We start from the raw sequence: 22,483 nt of genomic DNA, 5'->3' as shown, positions 1-22,483 counted from the left end.
GCTTTACATTTTGTATTTATTCAAGTTCCATTTTCTAAAGGCCTCATTCAACTCTTATATATGCTGCCTTTTTTTCTCTAGAATTTGTTCACTCCTTCTTCCTGAACTATTTCCTGCTTTTATGTTTTCTTGGACTGTTTGTTCTCTTCCTACCCCCTTGGCATCTGCATACTCCTCTATATTAGATGTAACTTGTTAAGTTATTGTTGAGTAGATGTAACTTGTTAAATAATTGTTGAGATATACACTGATTTGTACATATTATTGGCATCTGCATACTCCACTACATTAGATGTAACTTGTTAAATTATTGTTCAGTAGAATCCACAAGGATCTCACAAGGCATAATTGTGTGAGGTTATTTGAAAATCTTTGTTATTTCTAATTATGCTTCTAGAATCTTTAATAGTAATCTGATTATAATTCATATTATCCTCTTGAAAACTGAAGTATCTGCATTTCGGGTTGCCTTGGGTACTTCTAAATTTCTTGCTTATTTGCCTTACCAAATCCTCACTTGAGACCCACATAGTTTCAAACAACAGAAGGAAGGATATACGTGTGTAGATTTTGTTGATTACTTACCAAAGTAGCACCCTAAAAAGAAATTCAAACATTTAAAAACCTAAAACTTATACTGACTCCATACTTACAATTTCTATACCATAAATTAACCCATATATTTGACTGCTTCTGCTCTCTGAATTTGCAAAGGCCATGTAGTCAGAAGGCTAGCTATAGCTGGTGAGGGATGGCAGCTCTCAATCTTCGGGACTTCTCTGGGGTCAAGTATTTCTCAAATATGAGAAGTCTCGTTTCTATTCTGTTTCCACTGCTCTGCCCAGCACTCATCCCCCACGCCTTTCCGGAAGCTTTTGGCACTTAGTTTGCCATGGAGGAATTTCTCAGACTGAGGCTCTTTGACATTTTCTGGCCTATTCTGTCTCTGACAAACTGTATTACTTGGATTCTTCGAATATATTCTTTCCTCTTTTTCTTTGTGTTTATTAACGCAGTGTTCTTCCCATTTCTGCCCAGTGAAATCCTGCTCTTCCTTCAAAATCTAGCTCTAATGCTTGTTTCTGCGTGAGGTCTTCTGGTCCTTCTAAAAACTGTAATCTCTGCTAGTAGAATCTCTGTTTTTTAGGGCTTATCGTACTTGCTATTGTGTGGTTATTTGTATGAATCTTATCACCCAAGAGGAGAGCCACTATTTCATAGAATTTATTTTTATATTCCCTGTATCATGTCACATGGTATCCTTCACATAATAAGCACTCAGTGAAGATTTTTGGGTTTAATAAAATCTGTGAGTCCCAAGAGTACCACCATGGAAGGTGGCGATGGCTGGGAGACCACAGTTAATGTGTGGTACCTGCCTCAGTTTCATTCTTTGGAAGACTGTAAATAGTTATAAACCCTTTTACTGGTTCTCATTCATTTCCATTGTAATTTAAGAAATGCACCTATTAGAATATTTGGAAAAGTATTTTTTCTCATTTAATATTATTTTAAATAGCATTTCTCATATAACTTTGGGGAGTGCTTAATCTAAACTAAGATATTTACCTTCTTTTAGTCTACATTTCCTTAAAGCTGGTAATAAACTACTAAGTCGAAAAGTTGGTAAAATCTGTGCTTTAACTAGATGCATGCATTTTTAGGTAGCAATATACGGAATAGGGTGTGAGAATGTTGACTAAAACTTCAGTAGCTTTTATTTTTGTTTTGTTTTGTTTTGTTTTCCTTCAGCATTGGAATGGGAAGAGGGCAGAATCGTAGAGAGGCCAGATGATTGCTGAAAAATCAACTCATAGATTACAACAGAACTTGACTATCAAAATAAGTTTCAGCAAAACTTTAAGAGATTATCTGAGGGAATTGTAAAATGAGGTGCATGTAGTAAAGGGGCTCCGTATGTAGTGGCCATGTTTCAACTTGAATTACTGTAAAAGTGCCTTGAGTTAATTGTAGCTATAATATCCATTCATGCGTCCCAGAGACAGTGGGGGTGGGGCGTTGTAGGGGGAAGAGAGAGAGAGAAGAGGAGAGGAGAGAGAGATTGAGAATGTGAAATAAAGTTTTAGGAAATAAAGTTTCAGGTCAGGAGTCCCCAACCCTTTTGGAGTTATGCCACCCAAATGACCTCACATGTGAGTGGCTGCCTTCATCCTGCCCCAGCCTTTGATTTGCCTTTAGAACTACCAGAACTGCTGCTGTAACAGAAACAGAGTAAATGTGTGTGTTGGCGGGAGGGGGCAGGGGGGAGATGTACATGCAGAGGGTAGGGGGTAGATAAAGAAAATGATTCAAATACAGCACTTGGAGTTTTTAGAATATCTGTGAGTTCAAAAATGGAGGGAAGACAAACTTTTGAAAGGAACTGCTTATCAGAGCTGACCCTTCTGAGTCAAATTATTTGATTATGTAGGATTGTGTATTCATGTTACCTATATTTTTCACTTTAATTTAATATTGCTTAAAATACTGTCAAATATTTATTTAGAATGCAAGTATTCTATTTAATTCAATTAGTTAATTTAAATTTTTTAAGATATAATTGACATGAATTATATTAGTTTCAGATGTACAAATTTGATATTTGTATTTATTGCAAAATGATCACCACTATGTCAAGTTAACATTTGTCACCATACATAGTTACAAATATTTTTTCTTGTGAAGAGAATGTTTAAGATCTACTCTCTTAGCAACTTTCGAATATGCAATACAGCAGCATTAACTACAGTCACCATGCTGGACATACGTCTCCAGGACTTATTTATTTTATAACTGGCAGTCTGTACCTTTTGACCTCCTTCACCCATTTTACCCTCACCCCCCACCTCTGGCAACCATGCAAGTGTTCTATTTTAAAAATACAGAATTTTTGAAAATGTTTAAAGGGCCACTTCTTAGATAAATTAATAAGAACTTTGGGCCTAATAGCTAAATGTACATCATTAATTGCTTGTGATTTTTCCTTTGCTAGGATTCTCTTCTCCTCATGTTCACCTGGCAGATTTTCACTTATCCTCCAGGGCCCAGCTCAGGTGCCACTTGATCCATGTAACTGTCCCAGATCTATCCTCTTTCTGGCCTGAGAAATAATTGTCTCTCCATCTGGATTCTTATTTAGATTAGTCTTCTCACACCTTTCATTACAATTTTTCTTAACATTCTGACTTTCCAATCAACTGTAAGGATAAATAAGGCGGCCTCCACAACACTATGTCTTGGAGCTCAGTATCAGCAGTGACAAAAAGCAAGCACTCAAATGCTGATTGTTCTAAATAAAATGGAAAATTAGATTCACTTAATTTTAAGTGAGTTCTACTAGATGATTTTCAAGTTAGTCCTTACCAGGTCTATCCTTTTATGATTCCAAGAGAAATACATATTTTTTATTATCTTTAACAATAGTGGTAATGATAATGGCACTAATAAAAATATAGTAGTCAACGTATGTAAGGAATTGGTTTCATTCCATACACTGATTTGTACATATGTCCATTTAATTTTGGCACGAGCCCTATGGTATTGTTAGTATTATTATCGCATTATCACAGACATGAAAGAGATTATGTAACTTACTCAAGGTCACAGAACTAGTAATGGGCAAGATTTGAACCTAGGTCCATCTAATTTCTGAGCTTATCTGTCGATTAGCAGAGTCGGAACTAAACCAAGCAGCCTTCTGGGGGCATTTATTTACAAGGGCTAGTAACACACGAATCACTGAAATAAGAATAAATATTACCAGTTAAAATAGGTGTTTATATATTAATTCATACTATCTGACAAAAGAGGCCACAGCTGAGCCCCTGCAGGAGGCTATGTCCTTTAGTGGATGTGCCCCTCTTCCTCTGCCCCATCTCCACTCCTGTTCTCCAAAAGTTTCAGATCTGGCTCCAAAGCTAGATGTTTGATCAGCCTTTTCCAATTCTGAAGCAGCATCCTATACTGAAACCATACAGTGATCTTATTTTTACAGCTCTTATTTTCTATCTAGTGTTATAGTGTCAACAGGATGATAAAATGGGGTTCAGTTTGAGCTGCTGTCCTAAGTGCCCTCCACTCTCTTGGTCCAAAGTGCAGTGCTGCACCTCTTAAAGCAGGACTTGCTAAGGGTGGGGTGAGGAATAAGGTTTGGGGATGCCAGCTCCACACCCACCTTCAGCCGATGAACAAGGCTGAAGCTGCCGAGGCTAAAGGAGATTTGGAAATGAGAGATGGTGTGGCTCGTATACTGTGAGTCCCATCCCAGCAAGAGGGTGGCAAAGAAAGACTGATATGTGTGCCCTGGAGCTTGGGGGACAGAACGGACTGTGTGTCATAGAAATTTCTCATGCCAGAGAAATCTGAAGGGGAAAAAGCTGGCTGACAGAGCCAGTGGAAGAGAGAAGAGGACAGTGGGTGGGAAGGAACTATTTCCCACTGACAGTGGGCCCGAGGTATTCTGTGGAATTGTAAGTGACCATCCAGGGAGGGTGCCTTCATGCTTGTCAAGGATGGGGCAGGGCGCCTGCCTATGGATAGAGCAATCAGCTTTGAGCATCTGTATAGCAAGCTCCCCTCAGGGATCTGAAGCAAGTGCTCATCAGATAATAGGAGACTAGGGAGATCTGCTGTCCAGGTGAGGACAGGAAGCTGGACCTGTCCTCCCACCCAAGCCCCACTGCAGGCATCGTGCAGGCCTGAGCCAGGAGAGGCAATGCCCTGCTTTCGAATGGAGTTCACAGTTAGGTTTTTATATGGACTGGATATTTAATTACTAAACTGAGACTATTTTAGGGACTTTTTATTTTCTAACACCTGGGACACAACTGTGAGTCTTGCCTTAGATTTAATCCAGGGCCAGAGAAAGATTTAGTCTGGCAGAATAGGTTTACAGGGGAGCTTGAGAAGGGGAAAAAGTTGTTTTATGACTCTTATGACTCTTGCGTATTGCTCTTTCAACATCCTGAGTCTTATTTCTTCTCTCCTGGACGTTAAGCTCCTCAAGCGAGTTTGGGAATAGAAGGAAACGATATCTTTGTCATCAGGTCTAACTCATTTTTGTAAATGGTACAGAGCTGAGCATCCATTTGTTCAATACAAATTGACTGGATAAATGGTTTATGAGATTAAGCAAAAGGTGATCTTTAAGTAAGAAGAAGTACAGTGATTACTTTTAAAAAGAAAGCTTTAATTTTAGAGTAGTTTTAAATTTACAGAAAAGTTACAAAGATAGTATAGAGAGTTCCTACATTCTCGCCCAGTTTCCCTTATTGCTAACATTTTACTTTAGTATGGTACATTTGTCACTACTAATGAACCAGTGATTACTTTTTATCTGTACAAATTGTACTTCTTACAGTCTTGAGATAATACAGGAAAGAATGTCACAGCGTTTATTTCAAAGTGTAGCCATTTTGACTTCTGGATCAAGGTTTTGTACTGTTTGTTAAGCTTCTTTATAAGTTTGCTTTCTCCAAGTGCTATGCTTCCTAATTTCAGTTATAAATCAAAGATTACAAAATTCCTAATGAGTCATACCACTAAGTCCCTTGATCCTTGAATTTCACAAAGAAGTTATAATTTCCTTTAAAATGGTTAAGGAGGAACTTGATATTTATGTGAGCTGCTGTCTTATTTAGTGCATGATGAAGTGCCAGAAATAACATGAATTAAAAGTTAAGATTATTTTTGGTTCAGATGGCTTTGTACAAAACTATAAGATATCAGGAAGTGATCAAGTAAAACTTTTTAATGTAAGATATTTTCTTCTGTATGTAGCCTAGTCTTTATATCCTTGATCCAAACAAATTTTGTGGATTTCCTCACAGAGTAATTGCAAAGAAAAGATTAGTTAATATAAGAAAAATACTAGAAAAGCCCAAATTCCTAAATAAATGCAAGCAACAGAATCAATTTTGTATTAATAATGTAATACACACTTATCACGGTTTGCTAGCACTACATTCGGTGGTGTTATTTAATATTTATGTGTTCATGAGCACAGTTTAAAGCATTAGAGTAGATATTGCTGAGATTGGAAGTACTCTGAAATGGTATGCCTATGTAAAAATGGCTTGATTTAAACTTGTTTTTGCACACAGCTTACTCACCCGTAATGGAAATGTCATCAATCCAGTACTTTTTCTAGTGTCGCCCATTCTCAGCAGTCTCGCGGTCACTGGGGCTCTTTATATCATACCTGCCAGCAGTGCTGGCTACGGCTGGATATTTTATGTCACTTCATAAAATCAGTTCATGTTTTTAAGCCTTGCATACTTCTCCTGACATCTCCTTTTCAGTTTATGGCGATAATTCAGCAACCTATCCTCAAGCCTTGTAGTTTACCTTTGATTTCTTTTTTTTCTTTCCACCCCTGTATTCAGACAGTCTTCACATTTTTAGCTTTGAATGCATTTCTTCCTTTCCACTCCCAAATCCTCTGTCCAGACCTGGATCACCTTATATCTAAGTTATCGATGTGGCATCCCAATTGGTTTACTTTCTTCTGTTTTTAATTCCGCGACACAGACACACCACACTCCTGCTCCCGCACGGACCACGTTCATCCACCAATACCACCTGTACACCCTTCCTGCCCACAAAATGCATGTGCACACACACACTTTAATTGATCTGGCTCATGGTCAGATTAATGTTCCTAAAGTACTTCCATCATTTCGACATACTACAAAACTTTCTGTAGACAGCTCTTAGTGCTTATAGGATGTTGTCTGGACTTCTCGGTCTGACTTTATAGGCAATTCACCTTTTAGTCACTTTGTTGAAAACTCTTCCTCTGCCGTGCCCAAGGATTTCTTGACATAGATTTATGTGCTCTTTATTGAGACCTCTACAGAGTGAACTAGTCTTTGTTTAATAAAGTCAGCTGTTTTTGTGGCATCATCTGGAACTCTGTTGGGATTGTCCATTGGCCTAGGTCTACGATCCTCATGATCTCACATCAGAACCTGAGATTATACCCAGACCAGCTGATTGATTCCTGCTTAGCCTTATGAAAATGTACAGGATTAAGTTAGTAACGCAAATTGGTTTTTGAGCCCTAAGGGTCTTAAAAGACCGTGCACATCCTTTGGTTGCTCTATTCAATAAGTAACAGCTGTTAATACAGTGTTATACAACATTTTAAGCATTGTTTTTTTAAAACGCTTTCATTAAATGGTCCTTGCCACTGAAGCGTTTTGAGAAAAGTCCTTTCTTCCACATGTTTGTGGGTTCGAGAGGGATCCTAAAGCCCTCATGGGACAGAGACCTTTATTGATATATGTTGTATATAATTATATCAATTATAATATTGATACTATTAACTGGGTTTTATATAAGACACCTGCTTCATATTGAGTGCTACCTAGTTCCATTTCATCACATTACCTTGAAAAGGTGGAAAGAATGGTATTGTGTATTTTATTTCACTCTAATTGCCTGCATTAGAATTTGAAATATTGTTATATTTACCATATGCATGCCTTTTAGACTCAGTAAAACAACGGAACAGTTGTGGAGAAGAGAGTCATTTAAATCATGTGCTGTAAAATCTGTGGCACGATGTGAGGGCATTTTGGGGTTCATCTGATATAACTCTTGTCTCTTGGATTCATGGTCTGTGTGAAGTGTCTGGCATTTGACATGGGTTAAAATATTTTATACTGTGCTTAGAATGTAGGTTGTGAACTTTCCTCTTTAGTATTTCTGTGGTAGTTATTTTCACCTTTAATTTTTACGTCGTATCTCTGGGGAAAAAACAGGTGTTCAGTTTTTTGGTAACCAAATATAGATCTGCACATCATGCAGTGGCATTCTTCTATGCAGCGTGCTACGAGCCACCTCCTTAAGCAAATATAGCATGTGTAGAGCTTATTTATAGTATGACCTCTAGTCTTCTTTGGCTCCTAGTTTATTTGGGGCATAACTCACTAGGGTTATGGGTTGCAGTTTAAGGATCAGCTGAGGAGAAGGATACAGAAGGAGACATATGACCTATCATGTATATAATACTGAAGTGTGTTCATGCTTGAACTATGCAGTATGGTGGGTGTGGTTTAGGCAGACCTTACAGGAGATAAGACTGTAACCATAGGAACTTTTAGTATGAAAGGGGGAATTGGGTGAAAATAGAAAAGCTTTGAAAATATATTTCAATATTATTAATTGGAGCTACCATTTATTTATTTTTTATTTTTTTATTTTTTAGGCGAGGCAACCCTTGGTTGACCTCACAGATTGCCAGGACCTTGTCAGTTTGCAATCCCTTATTTTTTATTTTTTTTATTTTTTACGCCTACAGCACTTGGTCTTTCTAGGTGGTCTCCCATCCAAGTACTAACCAAGCCCGACCCTGCTTAGCTTCCGAGATCAGATGGCATCGGGCTTGTTCAGGATAGCCTGGCCATAGACTATAGCTACCATTTATTGAGTGATTATCATGAGCATGTACTGTATTAAGAGTTTTATATATATTGGCTTATTTAAACCTCACGACAATATTCTGAGAGTGTTGTTATTTCCTTTGCACAAAGTAGATAGCTGAGTTTTAGGGCTTTGGCAAATCAAGATAAAGTAAATAAACATGAATTTGGTGAACACATTTAAAAATCCTGAAGCTGCATAAATCCTTTATAACTTTCATGAAGTGGATCAGAACATTTAGAAGTTTTGGATTCAAATTCATATTCTCCAGAGTGATAAAGCAGGACAATTATAAATTGATAGTAGTATCTTAACATCTTAAAATGAGAAGGAACTTTTGTAGCTATCTAGAAAAGCATTTGCAAAATTTATTGAAATCACATAAATGTCTGAAGAAAAGGTGGGATCGCAGAGAACATTTATCACCTCTTTGAAGGTCTTTTTTGGCAGCAAAATATTAATCTGTTTAAAAGATTTGCATTTTTGTCCCTTAAAATTACATATAGGATTTTGTTTGTCCTGCTTTGAAACTTCACCAAGGATCATTCTAAATTAAAATGTGCACTTTGAACTGAAGTGAACTGAACTAATTTGCAAAAATTCAAGTGGAGCCCACAGACTTTAAATGATCTATTAACCAGAGTATTTTGAAAGGAAAAAAGCCCTGATGAGTATGTGTGAATAAATCCACACTGGAAAAGAATCGAGTGTTTGCTAAGACAACTGAAGTGGAGTTACAAAATAATCGTGAACCCAGTCATTATTTCTTTATTCTGGACAGAAGTGAAACCACACTGTTTAAAAATGAATAAAAATTTTAATTACAAAAATTATACATGTTTATTACAGAAAAAAAAATTTTAATTTGAGCTAAGAGGAAAAAAATCGTCTATAACTAGCAGACACTGTTATCAAAACATTGGTAAGATTCTGGTATGTACACACCTAGCCTTAAATTGTACGCTTTAAAAAGGAAATTTATAGTGCATAAATTACATACTCATAAAGCTGTTAAGAAACACTTTCCGAGGGTTCCTGGCTTGCTCCCCTCTTTCTTTTTTGTCTGGATCTTCTCTTTCCTTTTTCTCTGTTTTTTTCTGCCCTGCTCACGTTGACTTCCATGCCTGGCAGTTCCTCAACATGTGGGTTCCAATCCTGAATAGAGTCCTGGGGGAGCCGTTTACAGAGTTGACACCCTCCGACTTGGTGTAGGCCCCTCCTACTCACCTGTTGTCGGAGTAGATTACAACCTTCCAGTTTTAGATGCTATTCTCAAATTGGCCAGCCAGGCTTTGCAGTGAGGACCTGTTGGCTGCTCTGAAGTCTTCTGGTCCAGGCCTGTTGTTCACCCCGTTGCTTCCTTTTCCTTCTTTCCTTAAAGATACTGAGGCTGTGTGAATCTTGTAGGTGTCAGTGATTTGTAACAGACCATATGTGTTTTGGAATTCAAGAGGATACTTTTGAATTCACCCAATTTTGTGGCATTGTCCATTGGTTTTGGTTTTGATATTAGTCATTCATTTCTGTTTGTTTGTTTGTTTGTTTTTTATCTCCATTGGTTTTGGTTTTGATATTAGTCATTCATTTTTGTTTGTTTGTTTGTTTTTTATTGTGGAGATTTGAGAAGGTTCAAACTATGCTTTCATTGCTGCTTCTATCTTTCCAGAAGTCAGAAGTATAATCTTTCAGACAATTTGAGGAAGAGATTTGGAAGGAATTGGTCTGGCAAAAACAAACAATAGCCTCCTAGAGATTTTAATATCCTTGAGGGAAGAGCCAAGGCTTATTAATCTTTCTAACTCCAGCATCTAGCACAGGCCCTGGCATTAATTAACACTCGGATAGTAATCGAATAAATAGAAGTGCAGAGAGATGAATGACTGCTTGGAGGGTGAGCTAGACTTTATACCTAGTACTCACTTGCTGAGTTGACATTGAGAGGGCCTGGATAGTTTCCCCGCCTTACACATATGAAGCTTTGGTCAGCTATTCAGCTGTTTACCTGCCTCATTTTGTCAAGAACTTGTGAGATGATACACAACCATCAGTGTAGGGTTTCCAGTATCCCTAGATATTGATGATCTAGGTTACTCAGATTCCAGATGCACTTAAGTAAGTATCAGTAGACCCTTTCTTGACCCATAGGTTCTGGGTCTGGGTCCCAGAAGTCCATGGCCTTAGATTCTTTTTTTAACCAAGCCTTGTTTGTGAGTCAACAAATCATATTTGTGAAATAAAGTCTTGTCATGCAGGACTTTCTAATCTGATACTGGGGAAGCTGCCTGGTCTTTTCTGAGCTCTCTTGTTTCTCTAATAAATCACTTTTGTTTATTCTATCCTAGGAACCATAAAAAACTTAGTAAATAGAACTATATATCTTACAAAAGTGAATTCCCTCAAGGCCATCTATTCTGAAACTGCTTCTAGGTTGCCTTGGGCCAGCTACCGTGATGTGCTAAATCCTTCCCAACCCTGTTATTCTCCTCAGCGCTTCCCTTTCCACGTTTCATTTCCTCGGTACTCTCTGTTTGGCAGTATTTAATTTGATGAAGTTATGCTGAGATAGAAATGAAGGACAAAGGTATAAAACGTGCTGTCTGTTCAAGGCAGCATATTTATTTGTGCTGTAACAAAGGCGTGCAATGCTTGAACTCAAAGAAGTTGAGTTGGGTGGAAATTTGAATACTTTTGCCATTTTTCAAATCTAGGTGATACCCAATGATTTTGGAAATAAGTAAAGAATGTAAATAATAAAATTTTAAAGAACACAATGTTTACTCTCTGAGTGGCTGTGAACTTGATTAGTGTTACATTTCTGGGTTAGACTCTTTGAAGGGTTTTTAACAGATTCTCTTGAGGTGTGTATCAAATCAGCTTGTTAAGAAGTGAAGGAAGGTGTAAGCATCACCTTCACAGCTTTTAGACGCTGCAGCTGTTGGAAAAGACTTGGTGGACTAATCAGTTATGGCTGAGGAAGATGTCTGCCTGACATTAGTGCTTGTCATATACATCCTTTTTAACATAATGGGAGTTGGGGGTAGAGAGATGTACAAGGAATACAGAGAGCTATATTTAATTTCAATTAAAAAGGAAGGAACAAAACACATAAAAATGACATTTACATTCTTAGATAAAAAAAATTGTAATCTTGGTATGTCATGCTTGAAATTTATTGAAACTTCTTTTTTGGTTTACTCTTTGGAACTATCCTGAGTTTTGTTTGCAGTAGTTAATTTAACTTTATAAATAAATGAGTTTTTGGCTTAATGCTTTTCGATATTTAAAATTTTTTTTTATAATAATGAAAGTTGCTTATGGTAAAGTTTACATAATATGAAAGTCTAAAAAGTAAACAAAAACAAAAACAAATAGCTTCTCTTTTAATTCTCCTTCCTCTCAGGAAATTATAGATTGATACATACCCTTCTAGACCTAGAAAATGCACATATATGATTTATTAGAGATGTATATATTGTATCTTTTTGTTAAATTATATCATACTATTTATATTATTCTGCAACTTGACTTTTCACCTAGTAGTTCATGATCTTCTCTCCATATAGATGAAAATTTAATGAGCTGAACTCTCCCTTTTTGCATTTATAAGCGTATTCGATGTTGGCCTATATGTAAGAAAGATGTAAGGAAGAAAAAAGACAAGTCTCTCCAAATAGTTTGCCCTTCTCTATCTCTAGCCTAAATAGATGTACCTAGAAGTCATTCGACAGCTGTCAAATTAATGGCCCGAATGTTGGTGACACGGAGGAGAAGCAGCAGCTGGTAGACAAGTGTAGTCACCCCATTTCTGAGCACGGGAGGAGGGACAGCAGATGGACATATTTCTGCTATTGTTCCATATTTAACTACTTGCTTTCCCTTTAGGCGTTTCCTTTTACGGACACAAAATTGGTTTTAGAGAAATATTTAAAAAATGATTTAGATAAATTAGAGAAGAAAAGAATTAACTGTAGACCTGAGGGTTAATTATTGTTAACATTATGTTATAGTTCTTTTTCCTATGCCATCTAGTAAATGTGTTATTAGAAATAGCACTTTACTTCTGTGATCTTCTTCCCTAAATCCCATCGCCCCGGTCTAACCATGAGAAAAACATCAGACAAATCTCAATTAAGGAACATTCTACAAAATGCTGACAATTATGCCTCAAAACTGTCAAGGTCATCAATAACAAGGAGAGTACAAGAAATCATCATAGCCACGGGAATCTTAAAGAGACATGATGACTAAATAAAAGTGATATACTGAAAGAGATCTTAGAATAAAAAAGGACATTTGAGAAAAGCTAAGGACATCTAAATAAGTCATGGACTTTAGTTAATAATAGTATATTAATATGGGTACATTAACTGTGATGAATTACTATGCTAAAGGAAGATGATAAATGGCAACTCTATACTAACTTCACATTTTCTTTGTAAATCTATAACTATTCTAAAATAAAAATAAAAATTTTAAGGTGTCGTTATCATACTATAGATACAGTTTTTCTTTTTCTTTTTTATTTCTTTTTCTTTTTTTAGGGACAGAATAAAGACACTGAGAGAGACCTGCTTTTTCTTATTGTGTCATATTTTTAAAATATTAGTCATTGTTTACTATTTCTCAGAATAAATATGCTATAATTCATCTATTTCTTTCATGTGGGAGATATATATATATCTCTCACATGAATTTTTTCTAATAATTAGTAATGCTCTGATAAACAGCTTTATCATTTATTTGTACCCCTGTTTTAAAAAAAATTCAAAAAATAAATTTTGAAGGAATTAAATTATTTTTTAAGAAGAACTTAATAATTTGCAGAAATATATTCCTATGTTAATTTTTAGGGAAAGGGGAATAGATTCTTAAAAGTGGAGTTACTGGGTCAAGTTGAATGTAGATAGTAAACATTCTGCTCAATTGTTTCGTTGAAAGCCTATTCTAATTTAGTTATACTATCAGCATATATAGGTCCCTGGTTTCACTTGATCTCCTCCAACAATGTGTATCACATTTGTTTGAAAATCTTTTCCAAAACTAGCACCTAGTATTTCTTTACTTATTTTTGAATTTAAACATCTCTCTCTTATCTTTATTTTACTACTTCTCTTAAGAATTATCTGTTCAGACATGGACAATAGACTAGTGGTTACCAGAGGGTATAAGAGGGCAGGGGGAGGAGGAAGGTAGATGGGGTAAAAGGAGTCAAAGATGTGGTGACATTAAAGAATTAAAAATAAATAAATTTAAAAAAAATGTCTGTTCACATCTTTTGTCCCACTTGAATTTGTTTTTCTTGTCAATTTTGCTTGAGCTCTTTAAATAGGAAACACGAAACCTTTAATAGTAAACACAAAAACAGATGAGATATTGGGCTTTTTAAGTACTCCTTTATAATGATGCTATATAGTACAAGTAGGAAGAGGAAAAAGTATAATTTAGTATGACAAAATATAATGTAATTGAAATTTTTATCATGAGATATAGAAATAATACTAAGTAATCAAACCATCATGCTGGGAACCTAAAATTAACACAATGTTATATGTCAATTATATCTCAATAAAAATGTGAAGAAAAACAAATAATACTAAATAGTAAATCACTTCCTTTGTATATGCATAATTATTTTAGAGCAGCATGTGAATTTTGGAAATGTTGGTGTGTTTAACAAGATTAATTTACACTTCTTGCCTTTAATCATTAAGGTATCTGCTAGATCAAAATTAATAAGTTTTGTAATCATATGATAATAAACAAAAACCCACAAAATCATTTAGAATGTAGTTTAAACAATTAAGTAATGGAGCCTATAATAATATTTTGTTTAATAATGATGAAAAACTAGTTGTTAGCAAATTATTTTATTGCTACCTATGAAAATAGAACCAATTCTTATTTTAATGCTCTCTCCCCCACCAAAAGAATCCACAAACTTTTTTCTGAAAGATAAAGTGAGCAATGATGTGAAGCTATGTATGTGGCAAACGATGAGGAATTGAAAATGCAGTGACCTTGGATCTGTGATACCTGGCCATGCACAGGAATGGGTTGTCACCCAGGGGTGAAAGGCAGTTCCATCTCCTGCTTTGGTTTATTTCATACCTGTGTACCTGGAACAGTCCCTAAGAGAAGTGCCCTGAAACCTTGAGGGCTACGTGTTCTTTTCCCAATGACTGCAAATGCCAGACGTACTGTGACACCGGACTGTGGTTCTCATTCCTCCTGGCCTGACGGTTGGTGTGCCTCACAGCTGCCTCTCATTTTGGCCACGACAGTTTAAATGCCTGTGTGTGTGTAACTTTATCTCTCTGTGAGTTCTGTTTTCCTCATTTGTGCTTACGCAGTATATGATCTTAGACACGAAAAGGCTCTTACATCTCTTTCACTTTTACATTGTTTGTAACATTTCCTCTTTATTCTGTACCCACCTGAATTAAAATGCATATACAAAATAAAATAATTTTTTAGGAATCGATTCATCACAGATCATGGTGTGTGTGTGTGTGTGTGTGTGTGTGTGTGTGTGTGTGTGTGTGTGTGTGTTTATACTAAGGGTGGAAAATCACATGGGAAATGGTTTTTAAAGTAAAAGCTTTATGCCAAATAACACGTATGGAGTCAGGGAGGCAAATGATTTTTAAAATGGGGAATGTGATCAGAAAGTTCAACTTAAAATATTTTATCCTTTTTTTTTTAAAGCTATTACCTGAGAATGGAGGTACTTATTATACTACAGTCATTACTGTATAAACGGTTGGTTCTTGTAGTAAAAAAAGTAGTGAAATGTTCTGTGAAGTGGTCTATTCAGCCCTTTTGAATTTTTCAACAAAAACTTAAGGGCAAAGGAAAGTGAAGGTATATATGTGGGGCGACTAGGGGTGAATCCCTTATAATCTGCCACAAGCTCTAAATTACTTTGAAGCCTTGCTGAATATTAAGAATAAATGCAGATTTTAGTCTGTCTTATAATACATCTTGTTTATTTTAGTAGAGATATGTTTTAAATTGCTTATTAACAAAATTATATAACCCCTTCACTACAATCTATAAATGAGAATGATTCTGCTAGAATGCATGCCATGTATATCCTTGGCTTTGAGACACCCTCTGCTGACTGTTAAACAATCTACAGACTACACCTAGCTTTGTTTACATAGCTTCATAATAGATGGAGGAGGAAGAGTTCAAGTTCTGCGTGTTTTAGGAGATGCAAAGCAGAATTTTTATTTTAAGTGTTCAGTTGAGCAAGAGTTCACAGGTTTTCATGATTGAGTAATTCTTCACTGTTTAATGTTCACTTTTCATTAATTCATTCATTAATTTGACAAATATTCCAGTCTTCAGGGCTGAAAAAAGTATCTGTCTTCATGGTGTTTACCATGTGGTTTTTCCAGTGATTTCTAGTTTGATAGACACATTCTAAAAGTAGCTTGAACTTCTTGCCTTTATTTTTCATTAGCTAAAAAATGTAAAAATTCAAACCAAAAACATTTTCATTGCCTGGAAAATAAATATGCTGCATTCTGTAAGTGAGAAAATGTATGTTAATCTGTAGATCCTGTTAATTATTGCTAAGAATAGACTTGCTCATTATCCGAGTATTGTATTTTTAAACTTCATATGTAACTATTGATAGGATTGATCGTGCCTCTGAAGGTGAAGTACTGTGTGATTTCTGATTATGCTTTACTTTTAGCTGTTGAACAAGTTGCCTGATGCCGAGATCATTTAATATTATGTACCAACTGAAAGTACTTGACTCATGAAAGGCTCTTGCATATAAATTGCAGCATGTATCCTCTCCACTCTGCTCGCTCCCACTGCCACTGGAGCCATCATGACAAGGAAGCTCGGGGTTTGTGAAGATAATGTGACCTGAGAGAAAGAAAGGAGGGAAATTAAGAATAGATAAGAGAGCTGATCCTGAAGCAGATTTAAGGGCAGTAGGGATGGGGCTAGGGAGGATAATATGTATCACTTCCCCTTTGAAACATGCTTTCCTTCTCTGACTAATTTTTAAAAATCGTGTAGAGATTTAAAGCAAATTAGAGATGGATGAGAGATCAAGAGATCATCTAGTTTTTGTCGAACGCTAATGTTATATGTAAAAAAAGCTGAAGCCTGTGACTTCAAGTTCAGTTCAAGTTTTAAGTGACTTGCTTAAGTTAACTGGTTAATTAGTGGCTTCATATATGCATCTAGACACCAGAACCTCGTTTCAGAATTTTTGTACTAGACTTATTGTTTTTCTGAGTGCTCATTGCCCATCAGAGATGATGGGATATGGCACTGAAGAGGTGGTCTAAAGCCAAGCTGTGGAAGGCATTGTATGCCATGCTGAGGACCACTCCTGGGTGTGATAGAGTTAGTGATGACATTAGATTTGCATTTAGAAACTTTGTGTAGTAAGTCCTCAGTGTCATCAATAATTCTGTGACTTTAAGCAAAATGACATATAATGAAACCAGTTTTACCATAGGCTAATTGATATAACCAAGGAGATAAGTTCCTATGACATCTCATCCACCTTATAACAAAATGATGTTCAGAATTTGAGGACCTGCTGTAATTTGGAGAATGGGTTTATGTCTGGAGTGGTGGTGAATGGTTGAAGGGACATTAGGAAGCTATTGGAATAATGTATTCAAAAAAAGATGAGACTGAATATAAACAGTGGGAGTGAAGAGAAGGGTGAACTTATTAGAGTGATATTGAGGTGGAGACAGAATTTAATGATTATTTGTATATTGGTGGTAGACGGGAGTAAAAGGAATTATGTTTTGATTTGCTAGGGTACATAACAAATCACCTTACCAATTAATGTCTTACACCAATAGCTATCGTTTAGTTGCTCACTATTCTGCAATTTGGGAATTTTTTTTTTTTTTTTAATTTATTTTTTTAACACCTACAGCACCTGGTCTTCCTAGGTGGTCTCCCATCCCAGTACTAACCAGGCCCAACCCTGCTTAGCTTCCAAGATCAGATGGGATCAGGCACATTCAGGGTGGCATGGCCATAGACGGGCATGGTTTGGTGAGGACAGTTCTCTACTTCATGTGCTGTCTTATAGAGCTGGAATTTTCAGGATGACTTCTTCACCATATTGTGCCTCAGCTGAAATTGCTGTGTCATCTAGGGGCTGGCCAGGAATCTCTCTCCTTGTGTTTTCTCCACATGGCTAGCTTTAGCTTTGTTATAGCTTGTCAGTCTCATAGTAGTCTGACTTCTCACATGGCACCTGGCTTTTCCTCGGAGTACAAAAGTAGAATCTGAAAGCTTTCTTAATGAGTAGGTACAGAAATCCCAGAATGTTATTCCCACTCACTGCATTCTGTTGGTCAGAGCAGTCACAAGCCCAGACCAGATTCAAGATGAGGGGAAATAGCCCGATCAAAGAATGATACATATTTAATTTACCACAATCTACCCTCTGGCCACAAATTATTTACATTCCTTCACAGTCAAAGTACACTCACCTACTTCCGAGATGCCCAGCAGTCTCATCCCATTATAGCATTACATTCAGACTTAAATACCAGAATTTCATTCATTAAATCATGTGTAGGTACAGATGAAGTGTGTTGGGTGCAATTTCGCAGAGACCTGTGAACTGAAAGCACAAGTTGTCTAGTTCTCCTCCTCCAACATACAATGGGAAGATAAGGACGAGCAGACACCCTGTTCAACATAGATGTGACGGAGTGATTTATGGAACTATATAACAGGTACTGGTCCACAGCAGTTCCAAAATCCAGCCAGTTTCTCCTGTTCTCAGGGAAGGGGATATACCTTGATTAAGGGCCGGCTCTCACTGGAAGTGATTTTCTGCAATTCTTGCCTTCATCCTAATGTGTCATTCTTTCCAATGAGAAATGACTGGTAACTGAATAGCTTTTTCAGTTTGCTTCCTGCTCATAAAATTTGGGGGCTCAGAGGCCTCTTTTCATTTTGGAATGTCTTGTTTCATTTTTGGTCCAACCTGGTATAGCTTCCAAAATTTTAAGGGTTTCCTGTATATCAAATTACAGTCTACTCTGTTGGATAAAAGTCACACCCTGAAATAATTTTGAGATAGATTGGTCATTCTTTGCTTTAGGCTGGGTGTCAGGTTGCTGTGGGACAATGCCTTAAGAGTCTCAGAAGCCTCTTTGCCTAGCTGAGAGAGTCTAGGAGGCAGGACCTCAGAGCTTTGAGGTTTTGAAAAAAAGTCTTACTTTCTTGCTATTTGACCTGAGGCCATTTTTACTGGCAGAGCCTTATTTTGGTCTTTGCCCAGCGACTAAAGGCTCTTTTTTTAATTCTGAGAGTCTTGCTGAGAGAGACTTTATGAGAAACAATTTTACCGTTGGACCCATAACGTCCTAGATCCTTTATATTTCTTCCAATTTCTACTTTGAAAACTGAGTAGTTTCTTCTTAGATTATCTTGCTTCTCCCATACTTTATATGAGGCAGCTAAAAGTAGCCTGTTGTACTTCTAACATTCTGACTGGAATCTCCTTAACCTTAGGTACTCTTAGATTTATGAGATACCCTTTCCACTGGGCACATTACTGCGAATGAGTTTCGCTCATTTGCCACTGCACGACTTGTGTCCTCTTTCCTCCGGCCTTCTATAGCAGTTTCCTCCCTGCCCTTCCAGCTCTTACTAACAGTCATTTTGAGGCCGCCTGCAATGCCCAGTCCCAAAGTCAATGCCACCTATTTTAGGTTTTTGTTATGGCACCACCTCATTTCTAGATACTGGTTTTTATTGTTGCATTACAAACCGCCTCCAAACTTAGCGGCTTCAAATGACATTTATTTATTTAAAACTCTGCAGTTTGGGTTCTCCTTGGTGAAACAGCTTATCTCTACTCTGCTGGGACTGGAATGTCCACAGTGGCTTCTTCACTCTCATGTCTGGAGCCTCAGGTGGATGATTGGGACATCTGGAGCCTGGCTAAGCATCACTTTTTGTCTCCGTACACCTCTTTATGTGGCTAGCTTGGGCTTCCTCGCAGCCTGGTGGTCTCATGGCAGCCTGACTTCTTACATACCTGCTAGCTTTTTTTTTTTGGGAATGCGAAAGCAGAGGCAGCCAGGCCTTCTAAGTTCCTGAACTCAGAAATCTCAGCATGTTACTTCAGTTGCATTCTTTTTGTCAAATGGCCCTCACCTCTCAGTGAGAGAACTACAAAGAGTTTGAAGCTCTCAAATCCACTATATTAGGATCGTTCCTAGGTTTTTCTGGTTTAGGTAACTTTTGTAGATTATGATACTAGTCGCTTGGAGTAAGTTTTCTGGGAAAAGTCATGGTTTTCTTATGGATACATTTCAAAGAAACCGGGTCCAAATCAAAACAAAACAAAAAAAGAAAAAGTAAAAGAAAACCTGATCCTGCCAAAAGTGGAGACTGATTTATTCTACCTCTCCTTATGCTCTTCTCACAATATAGTTCTATTACTATTTTCAAATTTCCTACCTGATAACCCGGTTTCCTATTCTATCAGCTATGGACAACATCTCTTAAAATTTCTATGACAATTCTACCACCTTTGCTTTTATCTCTTTTCTTCCATTTCTACCTTCTAGTTTCTCATATCTGTACTTTTCCTTATGTTGTTAAAATGGATATCATTACATCGTGATATGTCTATAATTAATTCCATGCTTTGTTTGAAGGTCAGTTTTTAAGTTTTATTTTTAGTAATAGAGTTTATGTTCTTGTGACTATGTAAATATTTACTGAAGAGTCAGTATACCATAATGAAGTGTCTTTTGTTTTGCAGCTTTTTTTTCTTGGAGTCTCTACCAATTTTTTTTGCTTTCTTTGCTTTAATCATATCCTTAAATTCTTCTAACATCAAGCATACTAACCAATCTTTGAAACCTGTGTTTCCTAGATACTCCTCAGCAAGAGGCCTCCGATATCTGGTTTTAGTTGGGGCTGATGAAACAGCCCTCAATTTTGGATTCACTATTTCCTAGATCCCATGACTTCCATTTTCTTATTTTACTCTTGTGTTTTACCCAAATAGGTCTTTAAATAACTTCTCCAAACTGCTTGGGTGGGTCAATTTTATGAATCTTTCTCTTCTGAAAAAGTGTCTATACTGATCAGAATTTATTTTTAACATTGTTGGAAACAAAATCCCGAAGTACTCAGAACATTATCTCTTAATTATGCTATAAATAAATGTAACAGTGTGTGATTGTTTTTGTTATTTCCCCGAAAATTATGTTATGATATTGCATTTGTCCACTTCATCATCGTTTATTTTTTGTTTTTAATATTCTTATTTTTGAATCATAGAAATTGCAATCAGATATTAGTTGTTGGGTTTATTTATTGATAATTAATTACACTAGATGACAAACTTGTAAAATTTATCTAAATGGAAATCATTATTATGGAGCAAATAGATAGGCTTTTAGCTAAAACTGCAAAAAAAGTTTGAAGTGTCCCCTCTTAATCTTTATTTAAGAATCTCTGTTCCCCGCCCCACTCCTCCCCCCACACACTGGTGAGATAAGGTTGATCTGTTTAAAATTCTTATTTTAGAAAAGTTTGTCCCAGCAGCTGAACTTGAGCTTTATCTTTTAAAAACACAGTCAATAAGATCTAAAAAGGTTTTAGACCTCTGAGCAGTGGTGATCTTATAAGGTCAATTTTATTATCTCTTTTCTGAAACAGCTGTTGAGATATAAACTCCATTAGCAGTATTCATGCCTAGAAGGCAAATGTACTTTATTATTTTAGTGTAATGAATGGAACTGTCTGTGAGTCTGTATTGAATTTTTTCTACACCTGTGGAGGTGTGAGATTTGAAGCTTATGATTTTTAATGAAGGAAACTGGATTAAGCATTCACTAGTTACATAAATCATAAGCACGTGAAATAACCCCGTGGAAAACATTGCTTGAAAGCAGGAACTACATTAATGGCAGGTCATGAGACAGATGAGGTGCTCTGTTGGGAAGTCCAGAGCTGGTGGGTTGCCAAAACAACCTGATCCTGTATATAAATGAGGACGCTTAAGCCAACCAGTTAAAACGGAAAGAAAACAAAAATTAACTGGTTCTGGAGCCATGATACATACCAAACAAAGTGTTGTTTTTTTTCTCTAGTGGATTGTGAACTTTATAAACTGTTTATGTGTTTGCTGTTTCCAGTACTATAAGGCATCTTTATATAAATAGCTTTTGATAGTGTGTGTGTGTGTGTGTGTGTGTGTGTGTGTGTATAAAATTATGATGTTTGAAGAATGAATTTCATATTATGAACTGGGCTACTCACTTTTAAAATAAGTGTGAAAGAGGTCGTCTAGTGTAAAGTCAGATTTGTGCACATCATTGCTGTTTAGATACTCCCCAGAGTTAAGAGCCACAGCCTTTATGGTGAGGAGTCATTGTGAAAAGCAACAGTGAATGTCTCTTCCTCAGGCTTAACCTTACCCACTGCTGAGCAGATATAGACCAGTGCATGTACCTGCCAGGCTCCCATCTCTGGATTTCAGGAAATTTCTACTTTTGTTCTTAAACCTCTATCATACTTAAAGGAACAGCAATATTCTTTTCAGAAAATATATGAAAATGTGACAAACTCATTTTCGATTTCTCACAGCTCTACATGCCAACTTTTTGTATCTAGCGCCTACACTCTGTAAATGGCTGTGTTCTTGGCAGCTTCTTTACCGGAGGCAATCTTTTTTGAAAGCCGTGATGTTTTTCCCCCATTGTGTACTCTGCCAAATCTAACAAGGATTTTGTACATAATCGTTGCTCAGTAATGTTTGTTGAATGAAATTAATTAGATGTAGCCCTGTTCCCACTGTTGTTTCCCTTTAACTCAAAGTCTGCACCGTGTTAGGATATTGAAAGCTCAGTGGCATTGCTTCTGGTGTTTAGAGTCATTGGGAAGAGCATATTTGATTTGACTTATACCGAGAAATAAAACATGAACCAAACAAAACAGCTAGCTATATATATTTTATTTATTTATTTTTATGAAGATTGGGTGGCAAATCTGGCTTCTATTGTATTTGAAATATGAATATAATTATTTGTGT

At 36.6% G+C, this 22,483-nt stretch overlaps 1 protein-coding gene, 1 non-coding gene and 1 pseudogene across 3 annotated transcripts in view; 1 reads left to right on the top strand and 2 right to left on the bottom strand.

Annotated features, from left to right (window-relative positions):
* Positions 1-22,483, top strand: part of TBC1D4 (TBC1 domain family member 4) — a 170,448-nt gene that overhangs the window by 58,547 nt on the left and 89,418 nt on the right. The gene's annotated exons all lie outside the window — the stretch shown is intronic.
* LOC112481411 lies at positions 8,294-8,412 on the bottom strand (annotated as a pseudogene).
* LOC112481390 lies at positions 17,336-17,454 on the bottom strand. The gene has a single exon (XR_003046897.1). It is a non-coding gene; the product is annotated as a 5S ribosomal RNA (ribosomal RNA).

The sequence above is a fragment of the Pteropus alecto genome, unplaced genomic scaffold (genome assembly GCF_000325575.1).
Source record: "Pteropus alecto unplaced genomic scaffold, ASM32557v1 scaffold72, whole genome shotgun sequence".
NCBI lineage: Eukaryota > Metazoa > Chordata > Mammalia > Chiroptera > Pteropodidae > Pteropus > Pteropus alecto.
The sequence above is the reverse complement of the archived record's forward strand: the minus strand, read 5'-3'. Positions and strand labels throughout refer to the sequence as shown.